This window comes from Neophocaena asiaeorientalis, unplaced genomic scaffold (assembly GCF_003031525.2).
Source record: "Neophocaena asiaeorientalis asiaeorientalis breed wild unplaced genomic scaffold, Neophocaena_asiaeorientalis_V1.1 scaffold398, whole genome shotgun sequence".
Taxonomy (NCBI): Eukaryota; Metazoa; Chordata; class Mammalia; order Artiodactyla; family Phocoenidae; genus Neophocaena; species Neophocaena asiaeorientalis.
The window spans coordinates 3076214-3099695 of record NW_020173416.1 but is presented as its reverse complement, the minus strand read 5'-3'; the positions used below and the strand labels follow the sequence as shown (position 1 = coordinate 3099695).

The 23482-nt window shown below is 35.0% G+C and overlaps 1 protein-coding gene across 2 annotated transcripts in view; it reads left to right on the top strand.

Annotated features, from left to right (window-relative positions):
- GPHN (gephyrin) overlaps positions 1-23482 on the top strand; it is a 601186-nt gene that overhangs the window by 84063 nt on the left and 493641 nt on the right. The gene's annotated exons all lie outside the window — the stretch shown is intronic.

The following is a 23482-nucleotide window of genomic DNA, read 5'->3' as shown; positions in this document are numbered from 1 at the left end:
TATGAAAGAAGTCTTATATATATTTTTTTTTTTTTTTTTTTTCGGTACGCGGGCCTCTCACTGTTGCGGCCTCTCCCATTGCGGAGCACAGGCTTAGCGGCCATGGCTCACGGGCCTAGCCGCTCCGTGGCATGTGGGATCTTCCCAGGGGCATGAACCCGCATCCCCTGCATCGGCAGGTGGACTCTCAACCACTGCGTCACCAGGGAAGCCCTGTCTTATTTTTTGGTCTGATTTTGATATCAGGGTTATATTGGAAGGGCTCACTTCTTTTCTGGAAGAGTTTTTATAATACTAATGGTATTTCTTTCTTTCAGAGCTTTATTACTCTTGTTTGTCTTTTTCTGTGTTATGAGACTGTCTAGAATCTTCAGTACAATATTGAATAGAAGTGGTCAGAGTGAATATCCTTGCTTTGTTGCCAATTATTAGAGGGAAAGCCTTCAGTACTTTAATATTATGAGAATTTTAAGCATTTGGTTTATTTATTGGATTTTATTAGATGCCCTATACTAGACTGAGGAAGCTTACTTTTATCCTTAGTTTAATGAGAGTTTCTTTTTTCAGTCATGAATTTGTGTTGAATTTTTTCAAATGCTTTTTCGGTCAGTATCTATTGAGGTTATATATTCATTGATCTGTGTAGAGGTTTTAAAATGTTAATCCAGTTTTGTGTTTGTGGTATAAACCCAGTTGGTCATGATGTATCATCCTTTTTATATATTTCTGGATTTCATTTTCTATTTTTAAAAGGGATGTTTGCATCTATACTCATGATGGGTACTGGTCTGTGTCTGTTTTTTGTTTTCTTGTGATGTCCTTGGTCATTTTGTTGTCAGGATTATGCTGGCCTTATAAATAAATTGGGAAGTTAAATTTTTAATAGAATTTACCAATAAAGTCATCAGTGGCTGGAATCTGGGTTTGTAGGTTTTGTATATGGTTGTTTTAGATGGGATGGGGTAGGTGGAAATTTCTCTTTTTTTTTTTGCGGTACATGGACCTCTCACTGTTGTGGCCTCTCCCATTGCGGAGCACAGGCTCTGGACGTGCATGGCTCAAGGGCCTAGCTGCTCCGCGGCATGTGGGATCTTCCCGGACCGGGGCATGAACCCATGTCCCCTGCATTGGCAGGCGGACTCTCAACCACTGCGCCACCAGGGAAGCCCTGGAAATTTCTTAATTAGGGAGAGTACCATTCCAATTTTCTATTTCTTCTTGTGTCAGTTTTGGTAAGATGTAGTTTTTCATGGAATTGATCCATTTAATCTAAGTTTTCAAGTATATTAGCAAGCAATAGTTCATAATATCCCCTTAATCTTTTAATGTCTGTATAATCTTTCATGATGTATGTCAAATCTTTTAATTTTTTAAAAAAATATATGTATGTATTTATTTATTTATGGCTGTATTGGGTCTACATTGCTGTGTGTGGACTTTCTCTAGTTGCGGCAAGTGGGGCCTACTCTTTCTTGTGGTGTACGGGCTTCTCATTGCGGTGGCTTCTCTTGTTGTGGACCATGGGCTCTAGGCACACAGACTTCAGTAGTTGTGGCACATGGGCTCAGTAGTTGTGCCTCGCAGGCTCTAGAGCGCAGGCTCAGTAGTGGTGGCACAGAGCTTAGTGGCTCCGTGGCATGTGGGATCTTCCTGGACTGGGGCCTGAACCCATGTCCCCTGCATTGGCAGGTGGATTCTTAACCACTGCACCACCAGGGAAGTCCCAAATCTTGTAATCTTAATATTGATTATGTGCGTGTTGTTTTTTTCTCAGTCTTGGCACAGGTTATAAATTTTATTAATGCTTTCAAAGACCCCAATTGTTGATGTAATTTTTCTCTATTGTTTGTCTATTTTCTATTTCAATGATTTCTGTTCTTTTATTATTTCCTTTCTTCTATTTACTTTGGGATTAGTTTGCTCTTCCTCACTCCACCCCCTAGCTTCTTAAGGTAGGAACTTAGATCTTCAATTTTAAACTTTCTTCTTTTATAACATAGGCCTTTAAAACTATAAATTTTCTTATAAATTGTTTTAGATATCTCCTGAAATTTTTGATATGTTTATCATTTGTTTGAAATATTTTCTATTTTCTCTTGTGATTTCTTCTATGGCATTATTATTTAGAAATACATTCTTAAATTTCCCATTATTTGGGGAATTTTCTAGTTACATTATTATCATTGATTTTTTAAAATATAATGCTCTTGAGGTCAGAGAACATACTTTATATAATTTCAGTCCTTTGAAATTTATTGAGACTGTCCTTCATTGGTTAAATTCTTGAACAAACTTTGGTACTTTCAAAGAATGGAATAGTACTCGGCAATAAAAAGGAATGAACCATTGAAACATGAAACAACCTGGATGGGCCTGAAGGACTTTAGGCTTAGTAAAGAAAGTCAATGTCAAGAGGTTATAACCTATATGATTCTATTTATATAACATTCTCCAGAAAAAATATCAATTGAGATGAAGAACAAACTAGTGGTTGCCACAGGAGCAGGGACAAGCATGGTGTGGGATGTAGGTGTTAATACAAAGAGATAATATGAGAAGTTATTTTGTAGTTTATGGTACTGTTCTGTATCTTGATTGTGGTAGTAATTAAACAAGTCCATAAATGGTATAAAACTGTGTGTAACTATATACACTAATGAATACATGTAAAAAAATGTTGAAAATAATAAGGTTTGTAGACTAGGTAGCAGTAACATACAAATGTTAATTTTTCTAACTTCGATGTTGTACTATATAACATATCACCATTGGGGGAAACTAGGTGAAGGGAACACAGGACTCTAGTATTTTTGCAACTTCCTGTGAGTCTGTGATTATTTCAGAATAAATAGTTACATTATGATAACATTCAATTTGTCAGTTTGTTCTCTAATGGATTGTGTTTCGGTATTCTAAGAAATCTTTTGCTAAATCAGAGTCACAAATATTTTCTTAGGTTTATTTGTAGAATTTATACAATTTTAAGCTTTAGGTCTGTGATCCATTATGAAATGATTTTTATACATGATGTGAGGTTTGGATTGAAATTCTTTTTTTTTTTTTTCCTGTATGCTTGTCCAATTTTCCCATCATCATTTGATGAAAAGGCTGACGTTTCTCTACTAAATTTCATTTTCACCTTTTTCTAGAAACAAATTTCCACCTATGTCAGGGTCTGTTTCTGGACTTTTTTCTCTTCCTTTGATCTATTTATCTGTTTTTACACCAATACCATCCTAGTTTGACAGCTGCGTCTTTATGATAGTTCTTGAAATCAGATAATGTTAGCCTCCAAATTTGTTCTTTTTCCAAATTTTTTTGTGGCTATTCTAGATCTTTTGCATTTCCATATGAATTTCAAAAGCAGTTTATCAAATTCTACAACAAAATCTGCTTGGATTTTTTTTTTGTAATATCTTTATTGGAGTATAACTGCTTTACAGTGGTGTGTCAGTTTCTGCTTTATAACAAAATGAATCAGTTATACATATACATATATCCCCATAACTCCTCCCTCTTGCGTCTCCCTCCCACCATCCCTATCCCACCCCTCTAGGTGGTTAAAAAGCACCGAGCTGATCTCCCTGTGCTATGCAGCTCCTTCCTACTAGCTATCTATTTTACATTTGGTAGTATATATAAGTCCACGCCACACTCTCACTTCATCCCAGCTTACCCTTCCCCCTCCCCATGTCCTCAAGTCCATTCTCTACGTCTGCGTCTTTATTCTTGTCCTGCCCCTAGGTTCTTAGAAACTCCTTTTTTTTTTAGATTCCATATATATGTGTTAGCATACAGTATTTATTTTTCTCTTTATGACTTACTTCACTCTGTATGACAGTCTCTAGATCTATCCACCTCACTACAAATAACTCAATTTCCTTTCTCTTTATGACTGACTAATATTCCATTGTATATATGTGTCACACCTTTTTTATCCATTCATCTGTTGATGGAAACTTAGGTTGCTTCCATGTCCTGGCTATTGTAAACAGAGCTGTAATGAACATTGTGATACATGAATCTTTTTTAATTATGGTTTTCACGGGTAAAGGTCCAGTAGTGGGACTGCTGGGTTGTATGGTAGTTCTATTTGTAGTTTTTTAAGGAACCTCCATACTGTTCTCCATAGTGGCTGTATCAATTTACATTCCTGCCAACAGTGCAAGAGGGTTCCCTTTTCTCCACACCCTCTCCAGCATTTATTGATTGTAGATTTTTTGATGATGGCCATTCTGAGTGGTGTGAGGTGATACCTTATTTGCATTTCTCTAGATTTTGAACATGTTTTCATGTGTTTGTTGGCATTCTGTAAATCTTCTTTGGAGAATTGTCTATTTGGGTCTTCTGCCCATTTGTGGATTGGGTTGTTTGTTTTTTTGATATTGAGCTGCTGCTTAGATTTTTGACTGGAATCTACATAGGTCAATTTTGAAACAATTGGCATTTTAACAATATTGAGTCTTTTACCCACAAACAAGGTATATGTCTTATTTATTTAGATCTTTAATTTTTCTCGGTAATGTTTTGTAGTTTCAGTGTATAAGTCCTTCACATTTATTGTGACGTTTATTCCTAACATTTCCATAGTTTGGATGTTTTTGTAGTTGGTACTTAAAAAAATTTCCCTTTGTTCATTGATAGTATATAGAAACACAATTTTTTTTGTACATTGACGTTGTATTCTGTAACCTTGCTAAACTTAATAGTTCTAGTAGTTTTTGTGTAGCTTTGATGAGAGATTCGGATGCTGATAGAGATGTGGCTTTAGGGAGGGAGGACAAATTCCCCCATTGGCTAGGTTATGAAATGTGAGAAGATTCCCTGGGACCTCATAACCAATGCTTTACCTAAGTGTTGAGCATGAGGGCTAGGTGGGGAGGGAATTCCCCCATTGTCCTACCGATTGATGATGTTTAGAGGTTAAGCAGCGAGTTCCAGGATTCAAACAAGCTGCCCAAATGGTACTTTGGTTGTTCACTCTCTTCTGTGTGGGAGGAAAAGGAAGGTTATCCTGAGAATGTGGTAGCAAGCCCTGTGGCCCTAGTCAGAGGCAATACTGCTTGGCTGCTGAATCAACAGGTCCCCCAAAATGAAATAAATTGTGTCAGCAGTGAGGATATAGACCTTTGGGTGAAGGAACAATATTAGAAGTTGGTTTGGTTGAACGATGGGACTGGCTGCTCAAAACTGAAAGTAAATGCAAAGCCATGTTTATTGTTTTGTGCCACTTTCTCAGTCTGCATCCTCTTATCCCACCTTCCCTGTGTACCTTGACCTCAGATGCTTCAAAGGATAAACTAAGTGCTCTTGGGAACTCTGAAGGAGAGGAGGGACTCAAATTTTTATGGCTCTGTTGAATACAGGTGCTGAATTCACCATCCTTCCTGGTCCCATGTGAGGAGGAAAAGATGGCCACAGGTGTTACCAAAAGTGCCAAAGACTGAAGGGAAGAGCTGCAGTGATATGTAGGTCCCCTGAGCTGGGGTGCTTTCCATATATTGGAAGTTACATGAGGGAGGAAACAACCCCAGGGCTTGAACCCAACTGTGGAGAGAGAAGCTAAAGGAGAGAAAAAGCCTACCTACAGCTCTTGGTGTCCCCAGCATCCTTTTTCTCTCTTGCTACCTGCTCTTCCCTGCAGTTACACCTGGGAGTGTCATTTGTAATCATTTGTGGCTATTTCTGTAGCCCCTGATGTGTGCTTATTAGACATCTTGGTCATATTTTGGTAGGGGAAAAAGTACCTGAATTCAACTGGTAGATTTGAACAAAGTTTGCAACTGGGAAATAATGTTAAATTGACCTTCTGGGTAAAGCCCTTAGACTGATTACATATACAGAGTTTACCTTAAATGTTTAGGCCTGTTTCACTGATGATTCAGCTAAGTGAAAAACTGATGGTGTCCACTGGGTGGCAGCCACTCTCCAGCTCCAAGGACGGCTCTGAAAGACCAATTGTGGTAAGGGCTGATTATGATTAGCACAATAGGCTAAATTGAAAGTTGTTTTCTTTGCCTTAGACCAGGAGTTGGCAAACTTCAGCCCATGTGCCAAATCTGGCTGCAGCCTGTGTTTGTGCTGCTTTGAGTCTGGGAATGTTTTTTACACTTTTTAAAGCAGTGGTAATAAAATGAATACACACCAGAGATTGTATGTGGCTTATAAAACCTAAAATATTTACTATTCACCCTTTACAAAAATAAAAAATTAGCCAATCCCTGCTTTAGCCAGTACTCTAAAGGATCAAGTATGTTATATTTTTCCTGAGTGGTGGGCTACTGACAGTGGCCTCACTTGGGTAGGATTACAGAATAGCAGATTAAAGGCACATCCTCAATGAGACCACAGCTGTGGAAACAAATCACAGCTGCCATTTGGAAGGTCTTGGTCACTCATATTGATGCTTAGAGTAAGGGCCTGTTTTTTCATGAGAGTGACTAGAATCAAATTGCTGATCAAGCCTACACTGCTCAGGTCACCACCACGGCCACCTGGATCCATCATTGTACTGGGTGTGGCTAATGTATCCACCACCGTAGACTGGGCCAAAGATACAGTACTATATGCTTATGATGTACAAGCCATCACTGCCTGCCAAACTTGTCACTCCTGGCAGAAGTTGGCCTGTTTTTCTCATGGTGAAGGACCTTTGACTCCATCTTGGGTCTAGTGGTGGTCGTTCACATAACTTTTTCAGGAATGGTTTTGTCGTCCAGTCAGATCAACTGACTGGCTATACCGTTGTGACCCTTGAAACGAATGTGTCATATTTTTGGCCTTCTGAACTATTTACATTCTGACATTGGTGTTCTTTTTGTCACAAAGGCCAAACTTGGTGGGGCAGTAGTCACATTGTTTGATGGAAGTTCTGTGTTTCGTACCATCCACAGGCATCTGGTATTGTTGAGTACTGAGTTGCCCTTCTCCAACAACAGCTTAAAAACATTTTTGACTGACTCTCTTTCACCACCTCCTGGTGCACGTACCTTGGTAAGGCAATTTGACACTAAATGTGGCCATCCTCAGAAAATGATCATCTCTTGACTGCTTCCTTGCTAATAATGATCAGGGCTAAAAGGGCAGAAGATAATGCAGACCTATTTTGAAGATTCAAGATTTTGCCTTAACTATTCCTGAGCATAATGCTTCTTTCTTTCCTGTAATAGTTACTAGGCTATAATGGTTGGTATATCCTCAAGGTGTCAGCTTAGCCAAAATGGGGAGAGTTGGATGGCAGGTACAGACTTTATTTGTGGCTGGGGTTCTAGAGATTCTAGCCATCATGCTAGCCCACACTTGTCTTTAAATATTTGTTAAAAATTTTCTGGTTTCTTCTTGTCCTCATTTATGGTGACTTCCTCCTGTTACAGCTGTTCTACCAAGGATGAAAGCAGCTCTTCTTCCATTTTCTGGAATTTATTTCATTTAGGTTTCTTTGGTAGAAGAAATCTCCTAGCTCTATGATTTTTTTTTAAATAATGATTTTTTGGTTTATTCAACATGTTCTTATATTTAGGGTGAGAATGATGTACTCTTGTGACTGTAACTTATGCAGAAGAAGAAGTCTCTAGGGAATAGCTTTTAAATAATATAAAGCATAGAAAGCACTTTGTGACACAAATAGGGAACACTCAATAAATGTTAGTTTTTATTTGTGTCATTGTTATTATTGTTACTTATGCTATCCTTCTCTCAAAGGAATAGATTATGCAGTCAAATTTCTTTTATTATGATCTCCTCTGTGATCCAAACATTGTAGCTAGGCAGAATCAGGTAAATTAATATGGAACAATAAATATTTTAAATCAGATAGAGAAAATGAATATCATTTAAAAAAGAATATTTTTTCTTGTGTTTTTATCTTCAGAATCAAGGAACTGCACTGATATTAAGTATTAAATGGAAATTTTTATCATGAAGATTCAAAAGCAAAAGAAAAACACATTTTTTTACTTAAAAATGCATTGTAGCTATTGCGGGTAATTTGTGACAACTTTTTAATATAGTACCAGGTAACATGATAGGGTAGAAATCAGAGAGCACATTACCAAGTTGTTTGATACTACAAGAGGAAAGTCAGAGGCAGAAAAAACATGACTTTCTATAGAATGCCAGCATATTACAGTTAATTTCCTAGTATATCTAATATTATCTTTAGCAATATATCTCATCAGAACTTTGATAATTATATGATATTCACATGAGTTCTTTCCTGAGTTATATGATAGTTCATGCCAACCTATTTGGTTATTATCCATGTGGATATCAAACATTATACATAAAACCTTTTGGATCCCAAATTCATTAATCCCCTATGAAAAACTAGACCTCATATGACATCTCAAGGGGTTGTATTTTATCTAAAATCAACGTTTGTCACTTGGAGATTTTATATATAAAAGTAAGCAGTGCTCATCATATTTGTGTTTAGAAGGGTAACTCTGAGTCTATTGGAGGTTAAGTTATGGCCTCTTAGAAGAAAAGATTAAATGTAGGGATTTAATGAGGGATTAGGGATGATATGGACTGGGGTATGGCATTGGTTTTAAAGAAGAGGAAATGCCTAGGTGGAATGGATCATATTATTTTGTTTATTCCTGAGTTGATGTGTGTTTGTGAGATAATCTTTTTTGGCACAAGAAGTGGTTTTGGAAGGCATCTACAATAGTTGTTTTTCTAGGTCACATTAAAAATTAATATAAAATAGTATGACTTACTTTAAATATTTTTTACCCTTTGGAATTTTAAAAGTGTACCACTACCTTATTAAACTGTAAAATGTCAAAGGTGCTGCTAGAACTTGCTTATGGTGCAAAAATTATTCAGAGACTAAGTTTGACTTTGAACATCATTTTGGATTTAATATAGGCTTTCAAGTAAGTATTTGATGATGTAGAAGCTAAGTTTCGAAACTTTTTGAGTGCAGTGGAGTAGCTGGCAGCAAATTAGCATTCTTACCTAGAAAAACAGGATAAAATATAGACATTATATTACATTACATTACTATAATATGAACAGCTGAGTTTATGTTGGGGGCATATTTTAAGTCTTAGTTGCATCTGTGTTAAGTCTCAGTCTACCTGTTCTGTCCTAATCATACTGGCAATTACATTAAATATAAACAGACTAAAATTCCAATTGAAAAACTAAACTTGTCAGACTGTATAAAAGAAAACAAAACCCAATTACATGCTACATTCAAGAACCACATCTTAAATATAAAGACCAGGGGAGGTTGAAGTAAAAGGATAGATAAAGATCTGCCATGCACTCTTAAAGGAAATCTGGTGTGGCTACCCTAATGTCAAAGTAAACTTTAAAATCAAGACTAGATATAAAAGATGTATGAATATAATGATAAAAGGGTCAGTGTTTTAGGAAGTTATCACAATCCTAAATCTACATGGACATGGTAAGATAGTTTTAAAATATATAATGCAAAAATTGGTAGAAACAAAAGGAGAACTGGACAAATCCTCAATCATAGTGGGAGAATTTATGATAGCTCTATCAATAGCTGATAGAAGTAGATGATCAAGAAATAAAGAGATAGAAGAGTGATCAATGACCTCGTTAACTCTACAATATGTCACTGGAAAATGATAGAATACACATTCTTTTGAAGTTCATATGAAATGTTAGCTAAAATTGACCACATAGGTCATATAGATTAATAGCTGTAAAGATTAGTGCAATTCTTATTATAAGACACATAGATTTTTTTGTTTGTTTTTTAAAATTGATGATCTAGTCTAAAATTTCTTTGGAAATTCAAAGGGCCAAGTATAGCCAAGGGAATCTTAAGGAATAACAAAGTAAGTGGAAGACTTTAGGATACGAGATATTGATTTTCTGTAACACTAGAGTTATTTAGACAGTGATATTGGTGCAAGGGTAAACTAATGGAACAGAATAGAGTGTTCATTATAGTCGAGAGAATAATGGCCTCCGAAGATGTCCAGCCCTAATCCTTGGAACCTGTAATATGTCACATTATATAGCAAAAGGAACTTTGCAAATACAATTAGGGATGTTTAGATAGATAGATGATCCTGGGTTATCTGGGTGTGCCCAATCTAATCACATGAGCCTCTAAAAGCAGAAAACTTTCTCTGGCTGGAAGCAGCAGATAAATGCAGCAGAGGTGGGAGTTGGAGAGATTTCAAGTATTGGGAGGATTCTATGCACTATTATTGTTGGCTCTGATATTCAGGTGCCCATGTACAAGGGCTGGAAAGAGGCCTCTGGTTGCTAAGAGCAGTCCCCAGCTGACAGCCAGCAAGGAAACAGAGACGTGAGTCCTGAAACCAAAGGACTTGGATTCTGTGAACTTGAATGAGTTTGGAAGTGGATTCTTCCCAGAGCCTCCTAATAAAAGCCAAGCTGACAGACACCTTGATTTTGGTTTTGTGGAACCTGAAGCAGAAAAACCAGCCAAGCCAACCCAGACTTCCGACTTACAGAACTGTGAGACGGTAAATTTGTGTTGGTTTAAGCTACTAAAATTAAGTTAGTTGTGTTAATTTGTTACAGTAGCAACAGAAAACTGTTAAATCCAGGAAAGGATTTATACATACACTATCATCTGATTTACAACAAAGATAACATTGCAGTACTGTACAGAAGAGAATTTTTCCCCCATTGGATATCCTTATGGAAAAGATGACCATTGACCCCCACTTCACATCATACATAAAAATTCATTTCAGATATATTATAGGTCCAACTGAGAAAGATAAAAAAAATAATGCTTTTAAATGAAAACATGGGAAAATATCTTCATGATCTTGGGTTAGGCAAGGGTTTCTTAAACAGTAAACAGGAAATTTTGATAAACTGGATCACATTACAACTTAAGGAAAGACTGTAAAATTGGATCACATTAAGAACTTTAGGAAAGATACTATAAAATACTAAAATGCAAGCCATAGGATGAAAAAAGAATACATATATACAGCAAAAGATTCATTTCTAACAACCCAATTTAAAAAATGTTCAGAAGACTTGTAAGATACTTCACAAACAGTATGTGATCAATATGAACATGAAAAGGTGCTCAACACTGATAATCATTAGAGAAATGCAAATTAAAATCACCACAAAATATATATCTCTATACTTCCACCACAGTGGCTGGATAAAAAGATGACATTTCCAAGTGTTAAGAAGTTATACAATTATCCTATACACAAATTGGTACTACCACTTTGGGAAGCTGAACAGTGTTCACTAAACCTGAACATACATATTTTCTATGATCCAGGAATTTCACTCATAGGTATATATCTGACAGGAATATTTGCTTACGTTCACCAAAAGACATGTGCAAAATGTTTATAGCAGTGCTATTTGTAATAGCCTAGATTGAAAACAATCCAGACGTCTGCCTATGTTAGAACAGATAAATAAATCATTGCATTTTCATGCTGTGAAATACTATACAATGAGAATGAACAGTGCACAATTAAATTTAAAAACATAGATGAATCTCATAAGCATAATGTTTACCAAAAGGTACTAGATAGAAGAAGACTGCCTGTAGTGTGATTTCATTTATATGAAGTTCAGAAACAGGAAAAACTAATGTATAGTTTCAGAAGTCAGATAGTAATTCCTACTGTTATGGGTGGAGTAGTGAGTGGAAGTTTTGTTTTTTAAAAAAGTAAAGATTTACACCTTGCTTCCAACAACATCTGTGGTTATATTATGGTTATATTAATATATGGTTTTATTATCCTCTACTGTGGTTATATTAGAGGAATTGGCCTTTTAATTCTTTTATTTCCTTTTCTATGTGATAAGTGATTCTGTTTCACTTTCATCATTTTAATGGTACTGATTATTTACACCTTTAGTTGAGTCTTGTACCTGTACCAGGCAGGTAGATACGAAGGTATATGCATAGTCAGAGGTAACCAACTGAGATTTATTTGTAAGTGATGGCTTAATTCTAGTGAGATTTTAAATGACTACTTTTAATTAACCAGGTTTTTGGCCTTCATTGGAGTTTACCTTTAGAGCTGCCTGACTTTGTTGAAATTTGGATTTCTCTATTACTTAGATTTATGATTACTTCTGTAAAATATCCAGTAAGCCTTGGGTTAAATTGTGAGTTTGGGAAGAAGTAATTACAAGTATATAGTAAGGTTCTCAAAAAATCTATGTACTTCAGATACCATCTTTCTTAAATTTGTCTATATAAATTACAGTGTAATCTAGTGGTTCAGTATACTTTTTTAGATATTCATGATGCTTTCTAAGATGAATTTCATTCTCTGCCCACATTAATATCTTTTCTGATTGCCTTGTTAATTAGATAAACCTTTAACTGTGAAATGTGCCATCAAAAATGTTTCAGTTTTGCTTTTATCCTTTTAAGGGAATGTATCACAAAGCCAAAGCAGAGATAATAGTAATGATTATAATAATAGAAATAATAGCAGTAACATTTATAATGTGTCTGGCAGTATTCTAATCACTTCATCTGTATTGACTTATTTACTGCTTGCAATAACTCTGAGAGAGGTGCTATTATTGTTAGCCTCATTTTAAACATGAAAAAGTCAAGGAACAGAGAGGTTAACTTGCTGAAGGTCACACATTGATTAAATGGATGCTAAGATCAAATCCAGGTCATCTAACTTTGGAGTCTGTGTTCTTAAACCACTATGCAAGTAAAAGAAGGATAAGGAGATTTTAAAATTCAGTTGCTAAGTAAACTAGTCTGAGGTTTTTACAAAATTTTGAAGAGGTTAATTATTACATTTAAATAGAAGTGATTAATTCTTACATAAAAATTTATAATTGCATATTTAAAATACTAATTTAAAATATGCAGTAAGGCATGCAAATGTTTACTTATTTCATGCTTAGAAGTTTTGCTGTGTTTTTCTTTTCTTTGTTGAAAGAAGAAAGTAATTCATGCTCTATCCTATGGAAGAGTGGCAGGTTGTTCTATAGCTCCATGTGATGAAGTTGATATGGAATTCTTAAATTGCTCCTTGGAAATTCCTGAATATTTAGGAGCTTCATAAGAGTATTCTGGAAGCAAGCATTACATGGAGAACATGGTACTTAAAAATCTATGAAGCAAATGAAAAATAAAAAAGAATTGGTATGAATGATAAGAATGACACTAATCTGAAAGATATTTATCTGGCTCCATTTATCCAGGTTTTTCTGATTTACTTATCATACATCCCAATCCTCAGTCTCTTTCCAGGTTGGTACATCTTTATTTTAAAATTTTCAAAGCTGTCTAAACTGATTTGGATGCAGCATTTATTTATATAACTTTATTTTATAGTTTTACAATTATCTCGTTTGATATTCAGGCTACCCCTATGAGATCAGATAAGGACATATAATTGTCCCTATTGTATAGATGAGGGGCATAATGCTTAAAAAGGTTAAAATGTATATACAAAGTCACCTTACAAATAATGCAACATAACTGTGTTTTGAAACACAGTGGGTTTTTTCTACTGTTATTGGTTACTTTCAATATGATTTAAAAAAACTTACATATGATTGAAATCACACTATTAAGAGTTATAATTTAGTTGCAAAAGATGAAAAACAACTCAACAACGAAAATCAGATGATTGGATTAAAAATGGGCAAAAAACTTAAATGGACATTTCTCTAAAGAAGATGTACAGATGGCCAACAAGCATATGAAAAGATGTTCAACATCACTAATCATTAGGATAATGCAAAATAAAACCACAATGATATATTACCTCACACCCGTTAAGATGGCTACTATCAAAAAATCCAGAAAATAACAAGTGTTGGTGAGGGTTTGGAGAAACTGGTACCCCTGTGCGCTGCTGGTGTGAAAGTAAAATGGTGCAGCTGCTATGGAAAACAATATGGCAGTTCCTCAAAAAGTTAAAAATAGAATGATCATATGATACAGCATTTCCACTTCTGAGTATATACGCAAAAGAACTGGAAGTAAGATCTTGAAGAAATATTTGTACACCTGTGTTCAAAGCAGCATTATTCACATTGGCCAAAAGGTGGAAGCAACCCAAAAGTCCATTGGCAGTTGAATGGATAAACAAAATGTAGTATATACGTAGAATGGAATATTGTTCAGCCTTAAAAAGGAAGGATATTCTAACTCAAGCTACAACATGGATGACCTTGAGATATTAGGCTAAGTGAAACAAGCCAGTCACAAAAAGAAAATACTGTATGATTCCACTTACATGAGATTCCTAGAGTAGTTAAAGGCATACAAACAGAAAGCAAAACTATGGTTGCCAGAGGCTAAGGGTAGGAGAATATGAGGAATTGTTGCTTAATGGGTACAGAGGTTCAGTTTTGCAAAATGAAAAGTTCCTGAGATTGGTTGCACAGCAGTGTGAATATATACTTAAAAATGGTTAAGATGTGAATTTTATGTTGTGTATTTTACCATAATTAAAATTTTAAAAGTGAATTCTATAAAGTTTTAAGAAAAACGTAAATCAGATTATGCCAACCCTCCAAAGCCTCCTAGTATACTTTAAATACAATTTAAATTTTTAAGAAAGAGATTAAAAACTGTACAAGAAATGTGTATGTGTTTTCTTACAGTTAGATATGCTCCTTCCCTTGTATTAAAGATCTTTTAATTTTTACAAGAAACCAAATATCAGCAGGTCTTTTACTTTTGGATGTATAACAACTCAAAATATTTTATGTAGTATTATGTGTGTTAAATGGGAAATAAAGGAAGATTTAAAAATATATATTCAAATATCATCTTAAACAAGTTGCTACCTTGATTTAAAGATCAACTTGCAATGGCAATCAACTTGCAAATCCAGGGGAATTTGCTATTACCTGTGTGTTTTCAGTTTTACCACAATGGAGTTATTCATAATGTGGTATCAGAAGGTTAAGAATCATGTGGTGGTGTGTATGTAAATCAGCTGATTTTGCAGCCAAATAACCCGAATGTTATTGGTGTTCTGGCGATAAGTTTTATGATTGCAAATAGTTAGAAATGATTGTGAATGATGTGGAGAGAAGGATTTTTAACTATGGACACTTGGAGACTTTGCTGCAGTGGGTTTAACTCTGCATACTGACTACAAAATGAATGAGGGAAACAGAGCTCCAATGAAGACGATCTGAGATTTGCATGATTCAAAGTCCTTTACCTTAAAGGAATCCTTACTGATGGTTATTGCCATGTTAGAAGAGATATTTTTAATAAAAGACACATATTCAGAAATTTATAAAATAACATTTACTCTTGAAAATATTCCATAATGTCAGTCAAGGAACCTTGAATTTAATTATAAACCCATTGTACATTTATCAGTTCTGTTGATCTCTTTGCCTTAGTAATGTTAACCATACATCTTATTTATATGGTATCTCACAGGTCTCAATGTGCTTTAACATATTACCCATTTGCTCTTTTCAGCAATTCTGAACATTAGGTAGTACAGATAGTCTTATTCCCGTTGTGTATATAGGTGAAGAGTCTGAAGGATGTATACTTATGCTCATATAGCTAGTAATTGATAGAACCAGACTTGAGGTCGCTGTTCAGACTTTACTCTTACTGTTCTTTCTATTGTACCATTGATTTTAAAACCTGACTATACCCCAAAATCTTAACTCACAATTGCTGAGACAGAAGGAGGTTCTGGTACTTAAAAAAACAAAAATTCCCTGGATGTTTCTGATGCACGTTATGGTTTGAGAAGCATTGTCCTTTACTATGGTTAATTAAATTGATTGCAGCAAACATTACTCTTAAAATTTTTTCATAATACAATGTACAATTTGTTGGGCATCTTCCCAGGAGATCTGGTGACTACTCATTTGTATTCCATAGCTAGTTATCTGATATTTGTCTTCTAGAAGAGAAGGAGCTAGAATTGCTGCTGAGCCTCCAGTTCCTTATAGAGAAAACTCCTGATTGCTTAATAGGTCTTACAAATCAGAATATTTTTGTCTTCAACAGAAGTCTCAGGACTGATTTCTAATTCCATGTGAACTGAGAATGGACAGGACTTTTTATTTATTTATTACAAATTATGATCTAATAACTTCCACAAGGTAGAAGCAGATACACACAGAGACACACAGAGGCACAGACACACACACACACACACACGAATAGTAATTGTTAAACACATCCAGTACACTTTACTGCCATCGAGTACTAGATTTGACTCTAAGTATCCTGGAAACCAAGACAAAATAGGAACAAAAAAAAATGTCCTGTGGATATCATTATCTGAAAAGAAGAATCATATCAGTTTTCCAGGAGAGTCAAACTTCTCTCTTAAAAAAAAGTTTGAGTAATATGCAACATAAGCAATTTATAAAGCATAATGGATAAGGTATTCAATTATGGATTTATAAAAGATATATAAATGTTTTTCTATCACTTTTACTATTATGCTTTTGTAAGGAGGTGAGCATCAGAGGTTTTTCTTAAAAGCAAGAAGGTTTAACTATTTTAAATTACATGTAGACATATTTGGTTGTTCTAAAAAGAGATAATTTTTGGTAGCTTCTTTCACTTTTCTAACAGGATTTTTCACACAGCAGCAGTTTTTAATTTTGATGAAATACAGTTTATATATATTTCTTTTTATGGGTGGTACTTCTTGTTTTAAATCTAAGAATTCTTGCCTAGCCCATAAGACTTTCTTCTGTTTTTTTATAAGAATTTAATATAATTTTACATTTCACATTTAACTCTATGATCTAGTTTGGGTTAATTTTTCTTTAAGGTGTGACACAGGTGGAGGTTAAACTTTTTTGCTTCTGGATGTCCACTTTTTCCAGCACCATTTGTTGACAAGATTGTCTTTCCTTCATTTAATTGCTTTTGTACTTTTGTCAAAAATGAGTTGGGCATATTTGTCTGGGTCTCTTCTGTGTTCTGATTTATTGATATGTGTGTTCATCCTTCTGCTAATACCACACATTGATGATTACTGTATCTATATGTCTTGAAATCTAGAAGAGTGGTCCCTCACTCTTAGTTCTTTTTCAAAATTGTTTTAATTATTCTAGTTCCTTTGTCTTTCTTTATGAATTTTAGAGTGATATTGTCCAGGTGTACAAAAAATTCACTGAGATTTTGATAGGAAGCATGCTAAACTGGATGTTAATTTGGGGAGAATATGTATTGTTACTGTGTACTGTGTTGAGTCTTCCAATCCATGAACACCATATGTCTCTCTTATTAGTTCTTTGATTTCCTTCACCAGCATTTTATAATTTTCAGTATACAAGTGCTGTACAAGATTTGTTAGATGTACTTACAAGTATTTCATTTTCTTTTGAACAATTGTAAATGGTATTATATTTTAACTTTAAGATAATGTTTTCATGGCTAATGCATAGAAATACAGTTGATTTTTATATGTTGATCTTACATCCTAACATCTTGATGAACTCACTTATTAGTTAAAGGAGTTTTTGGTAGATTTTGTGTGTTGACGACGATGTTATATGTAATGAGGGATAGCTTACTTCTGTCTATCTAATCTGTATGCCTTTTGTTTCCTTTTATTGCCTGTTGCACTGGTTAAATCTTCCATTACTTCACTCAGTAAGAGTGATGAGAGAAGACATCTTCATTTTGTTCCTGACCTTTAGGGGAAAGCATTCAGTCTTTTTACCATTGAGAATGGTTTTAGCTGAAGATTTTTATAAATGCTGTTTATCAAGTTGATGAATTTCCCTTTTATTCCTATTCTTTTTGAGATTTTTTTTTTATTATTATGGAGGGATGCTGAATGTTGTGAAATGCTTTTTCTGCCTCAGTTGAATGATCATGTGATTGTACTTTAACCTTTTACTATGTTGGATTACATGAATTGTTTTTCAAATTTTGAAACAGCCTTGCATCCCTAGAATAAACCCCATTTGGTCTTGGTATGTAATTCTTTTTATATATTGCTGAATTCTGTTTGCTGACTTTTGGCTAAGGATCTTTGGAGTCTATATTCAAATGGGAAATATTTGTGGGATTTTGTTTTTGTTTTTTGGTACTGTCTTTGGTTTCTGCATCAGGGTAATAGTGGATTCATAAAATCAATTTGGAAGTTTTCCCTCCACTTGTTTTCTGAAAGAGATGGTATAGAATTGGTATTAATTGTTCTGTAGGTATTTGGTAGGATTTTCCACTGAAGTCATCTCAGCCTGGAGATTTCCTTTTTGGGGAGTTTTAAAATTTCAGTTTCATTAATAGTTGTAGGATTATTCAAATTATTTATATCATATTGGGTGAATTGTGGTAATATGTGTTTTTTGAGAAATTGGTCTGTTTTCTTTATGTTGCTAAATTTAACTCCTTTATAGTTGTTTGTAATATTCCTTTATTATTATTTTGATTTCTATGGAGTCTGTAGTCATATACCTCCTGTTTTATTCCTGATATAGGTAATTTGTGTATTCTATTTTTTTTTTTTTCTTTGTCAGTCTTGTTAGAGGTTTGTCAACTTAATTGATCTTTTCTCAGACCCAGCTCTTTAGGGTATGTGTCCTGGTGACAAATTTTCTTAGTTTTAACTTCATTTGAAAAATGTCCTAATTTCTTTTCCACCTCTGAAGGATATTTTCACTATATATAGTATGTAGGTTCACAGTTCTTTTATTTGAGCACTTCTTTCTTCTCTGGTTTCTGATCTCCTGTCATTTGAGTTGTTTTTCTGCTATTGATAAGGTGTAGTTTCTCTCTCACTGTTTTCAAGATTGTTTCTTTGTCTCTAGTTTTCAGAAATTTGGCCATGATTTGTCTTGGTACAGATTTCATTACCTTTCTCTTGTTTGAGGTTTTCTCAGCTTCTTGCATCTGTATGTTTGTGTCTTTTGCCAAATTTGGGAAGTTTTCAAGGCATTATTTCTTCAAATACTTTTTCAGCCTTGCATTTTTTCTCCTCTCCTTTAAGACTCAAATGATAGGAAAGTTAGGACTTTTGTTATGGTCCCATAGGTCCTTGAGGCTTTGTTTATTTTTAATTTTTTGGGGTCTATTTTTCTGTGATTAAATGTCTTTATCATTTCTGTATTGGTACCTATCAGTTGTCTTTTTTCATTCAGTTTGAGATCTTCCTGGTTCTTTTTATGACAATTGACTTTTTATCTTTTTTTTTTTAATTGAAGTATAGTTGATTTATTATGTTGTGTTAGTTTCTGGTTTACAGCAGAGTAATTCAGTTTTGTATATATATTCTTTTTCATATTCTTTTCCATTATGATTTATTACAGGATATTGACTATAGTTCCCTGTCAATACAGTAGAACCTTGTCATTTATATATTTTATTTATAGTAGTTTGTATCCGCTAATCCCAAACTCCTAATTTATCCCTCCCCAAACCCCTTTGGTAACCATAAGTTTGTTTTCTATGTGAGTGTTTCTGTTTTATAAGTAAGTTCATTGTATAATATTTTAGATTCCACATATAAGTGATATCGTATGGTATTTGTCTTTCTCTGTCTGATTCACCTCACTTAGTATGATAATCCCTAGGTCCATCCATGTTGCTGCAAATGGCATTATTTCATTCTTTTTTTATGGCTATTATTCCACTGTATATATATGTATATATGACATCTTCATTATCCATTCATCTGTCGATGGACATTAGGTTGCCTATTGTAAATAGTGCAGGTATGAATATTTGGGTGCATGTATCTTTTCAGATTAGAGTTTTATCTGGATATATGTTCATGAGTGGGATTCCTGGATCATATGGCAACTCTGTTTTTAGTTTTTTTAAGGAATCTTCATACTATTCTCCATAGTAGCTGCACCAATTTGCATTCTCACCAACAGTGTAGGAGGGTTCCCTTTTCTTTACACCATCTCCAGCATTTGTTATATGTAGACTTTTTAATGATGGCCATTCTGACCAGTGTGAGGTGTAGTTTTGATTTGAATCTCTCTAATAATTAGCAGTGTTGAGCATCTTTTCATGTGCTTGTTGGCCATCTGTATGTCTTTTTTGTAGAAATGGCTGTATGGCTGTTTAGGTCTTCTGCCCATTTTTTTTTTTTATTTTTTAGAAAGCAGAATTCAGTATTAAACTCCAAATTTCAGGGCTTTTTTAATTAATTAATTTATTTTTGCTGTGTTGGGTCTTCGTTTCTGTGCGAGGGCTTTCTCTAGTTGTGGCAAGTGGGGGCTACTCTTCATCGCGGTGCACAGGCCTCTCACTATCGCGGCCTCTCTTGTTGGGGAGCACAGGCTCCAGATGCGCAGGCTCAGTACTTGTGGCTCACGGGCCTAGTTGCTCCGCGGCATGTGGGATCCTCCCAGACCAGGGCTCGAACCCGTGTCCCCTGCATTAGCAGGCAGATTCTCAACCACTGCGCCACCAGGGAAGCCCTTCTGCCCATTTTTTGATTGGGTTGTTTGTTTTTTAGATATTGAATTGCATGAGCTGTTTGTATGTTTTGAAAAGCCCTTGTTGGTTGCATTATTTGCAAATATTTTCTTCCGTTTCGTAGGTTGTCTTTTCATTTTGTTTATGGTTTCCTTTGCTTTGCAAAAATGTATAAGTTTGATTAGGTCCCATTTGTTTTTTTTTCTTTTATTTCTGTTGCCCTGGGAGACTGACCTAAGAAAACATCGGTACAATTTATGTCAGAGAATGTTTTGCCTATGTTCTCTTCTAGGAGTTTTATGGTGTCATGTCTTATAAGTCTTTAAGCTATTTTGAGCTTAGTTTTGTGTATAGTGTGAGGGAGTGTTCTAACTTCATTGATCTACATGAGGCTGTCCAGCTTTTCCAGCATCAGTTGCTGGAGAGACTGTCTTTTCTCCATTGTATATTCTTGCCTCTTTTGTCAAAGATTAATTGACCATAGGTGTAAGGGGTTTTTTGGGGGCTCTCTATTCTGTTCCATTAATCCATAATGACAGTTGATATTTTTGTTGAAACCTGGGCATTTTGGGTATTACATTATGAACTGGGATCTTATTTAAATCTTCTGTTTTTGCTGGCTTACTCACACGTTGCTCAGGCAGGTAAAGGGAGGTAGTCATTTCCTCTTTACTGCCAGGCTGGGGTAGAAGTCAAGTTCTCCATTTGGCCTCCTTTAATACTTGAGTTAGGCTCTCCACGGCACTGCTGGGTGAGAATGGTACTCCTGGCCCCCCACTGAGTCTTCAGTGATCTCTCATTGTCTAGGATTGGTCGGTGAACATATATGAGGATGGATGAATATATTTGGAAGTTTTCCCAATAACTTGAGTTTTGATATGGGCTTTAGCCAGAGATATAAAAAATAGAGGAGAGTATAAATCGGTTCTGTAATTTATGCTGTTCTGTGCATAGTCATGGAAATATGCTATACTAATGCATGTGCTAGGGATTAGCATCAACTAGCTCTGTATGGTGCATGGTAATCCTGCTGTGTTCCTATAAACCAGAGATCAGTAAACTTTTTCCGTAAGGGGTAGATAGTAAATATTCTGGTTTTTGTGGGCCAAGAGGCAAAATTGAAAATATTATGTATATACTACTATCACAAGAAAGAAAACATATTTTTACAATTTCTAAAATTTATGAAATCCAAATATAATTACAATAATTAAGTGCCGTATTTGTCATACACATTTACCAATTTAAAGAATGGAATTGGGTGAGGAATGATTAGAGTTTACAGTTAGTATTTCTTGTCATCAAAATAAATTGTAAATGTTCATTTATTAATGCTGATTTGTATGGAGTGTTTTATTTTTGCGTATGTCTTTCCACTCATTGAAAAGATAGTTATTGGTGAATACTGATATCAGTCCATGAACAGATAATTTTAATGGAGCACATTAATTATCTGGAATGTGGTTTTAGAATTCTATTAAGTTTTCTTGCCTTTTAGCATGTACATTACATTGCAGAATAATCAACGTCCAATTGAAGATAAGGTGGAGGCTCCTTAGTTGCATAGTTATTAAGTGGATTTTAAAATATGAAAAAATTTCTTTCCACTTGGATCAGATCCAAAAAATCCTGCTCAAACTGTAGTTTGAACTCAGGAAACATATCTGTTGCAAATTTATTGGGAAAGGAGATTTCGCTTATTGTTCTAAATTTTCTCAGCTTGGGAATGTGTTACCTTTTGACAGCAAAGTGCACAACAGCTTGAAATTACTTAAAATTACTTAAGATTCAGGCATCATTGGTAGTTGTGAAATGGTTATCATAGTATAGGTTTTACATATTAGCATTATTTTGGCTTGTAATTTTAGGTTGGATATATTAAGAACATTACTAAATTTCCATCATGACAATATTTATCTTCAGTTTGCTCAGTAATAGTTCTTTACTTAGTTTGCATCCTTTTTAGGAGAATTCAGGGAACTTTTCTTCTAGGAGGTAGAAAATGGTAGGACTTAAACATGGAAAAAAATATAAAGTGGCATATGAGGGCAGGTAATTGGTAATAGTCAGATGTGTCTTAAAATGAATCTACTTAAAATGGGAAAAAAATTTGGTGTAAGAAATGGATTAGAGTCCTAATATTCATATGGAGTTGCAAGGGATGCTGAGTAACCATAAATATCTTGAAAAAGAAAAAGTTGGGGGACTCACAGTTCCCAATTTAAAAGCTTCTTACAAAGCTACAGTAATAGAAACAGTGTGATATTAGCATAAGGGTAGACATATAGATAAATGGTATAGAATTGAGTCTAGAAATCAGCTCATGTGTCTATGAGTATTTGATTTTTCAGAAGAGTGCCAAGGCCATTCAATGGGGAACAGCCTCTTTAGTAAATGGTGCTGGAACAACTAGATACCCACACGTAAAAGAATGAAGCTAGACTCTTACTTTCACGCCATGTACAAACATTAAGTCAAAATGAATAAAAGACCTAAATATAACAGTTAAAATTTTGAAATTCTTACAAGAAAACATAGGGGAAGTTCTTCACGACCTTGGACTTGGCAGTGGTTTCTTAAATATGATACCAAAAGCACAAACTACCAAAGAAAAAATAGACAAATTGAACTTCCTCAAAATTAAAAACTGTTGTGCATTAAAAGACATCTAGAGAGGGCTTCCCTGGTGGTGCAGTGGTTGAGAATCTGCCTGCCAATGAAGGGGATACGGGTTCGAGCCCTGGTCTGGGAAGATCCCACATGCCGCAGAACAACTGGGCCCGTGAGCCACAACTACTGAGCCCGCGCGTCTGGAGCCTGTGCTCCACAACAAGAGAGGCCGTGACAGTGAGAGCCCTGCGCACCGCGATGAAGAGTGGCCCCTGCTTGCCACAACTAGAGAAAGGCCTTGCACAGAAACGAAGACCCAACACAGCCATAAATAAATAAATTAATTAATTAAAAAAAAAAAGACATCTAGACAGCATAAAGACAACCTACAGAATGGGAGAAGATATTTGTAAATCATATGTCTGGGTCTAGTATCCAGAATATATAAAGACGTCTTACAACTCAACAACCTAATTAAAAAGTGTGCAAAGAACTTAAATAGACATTTCTCCA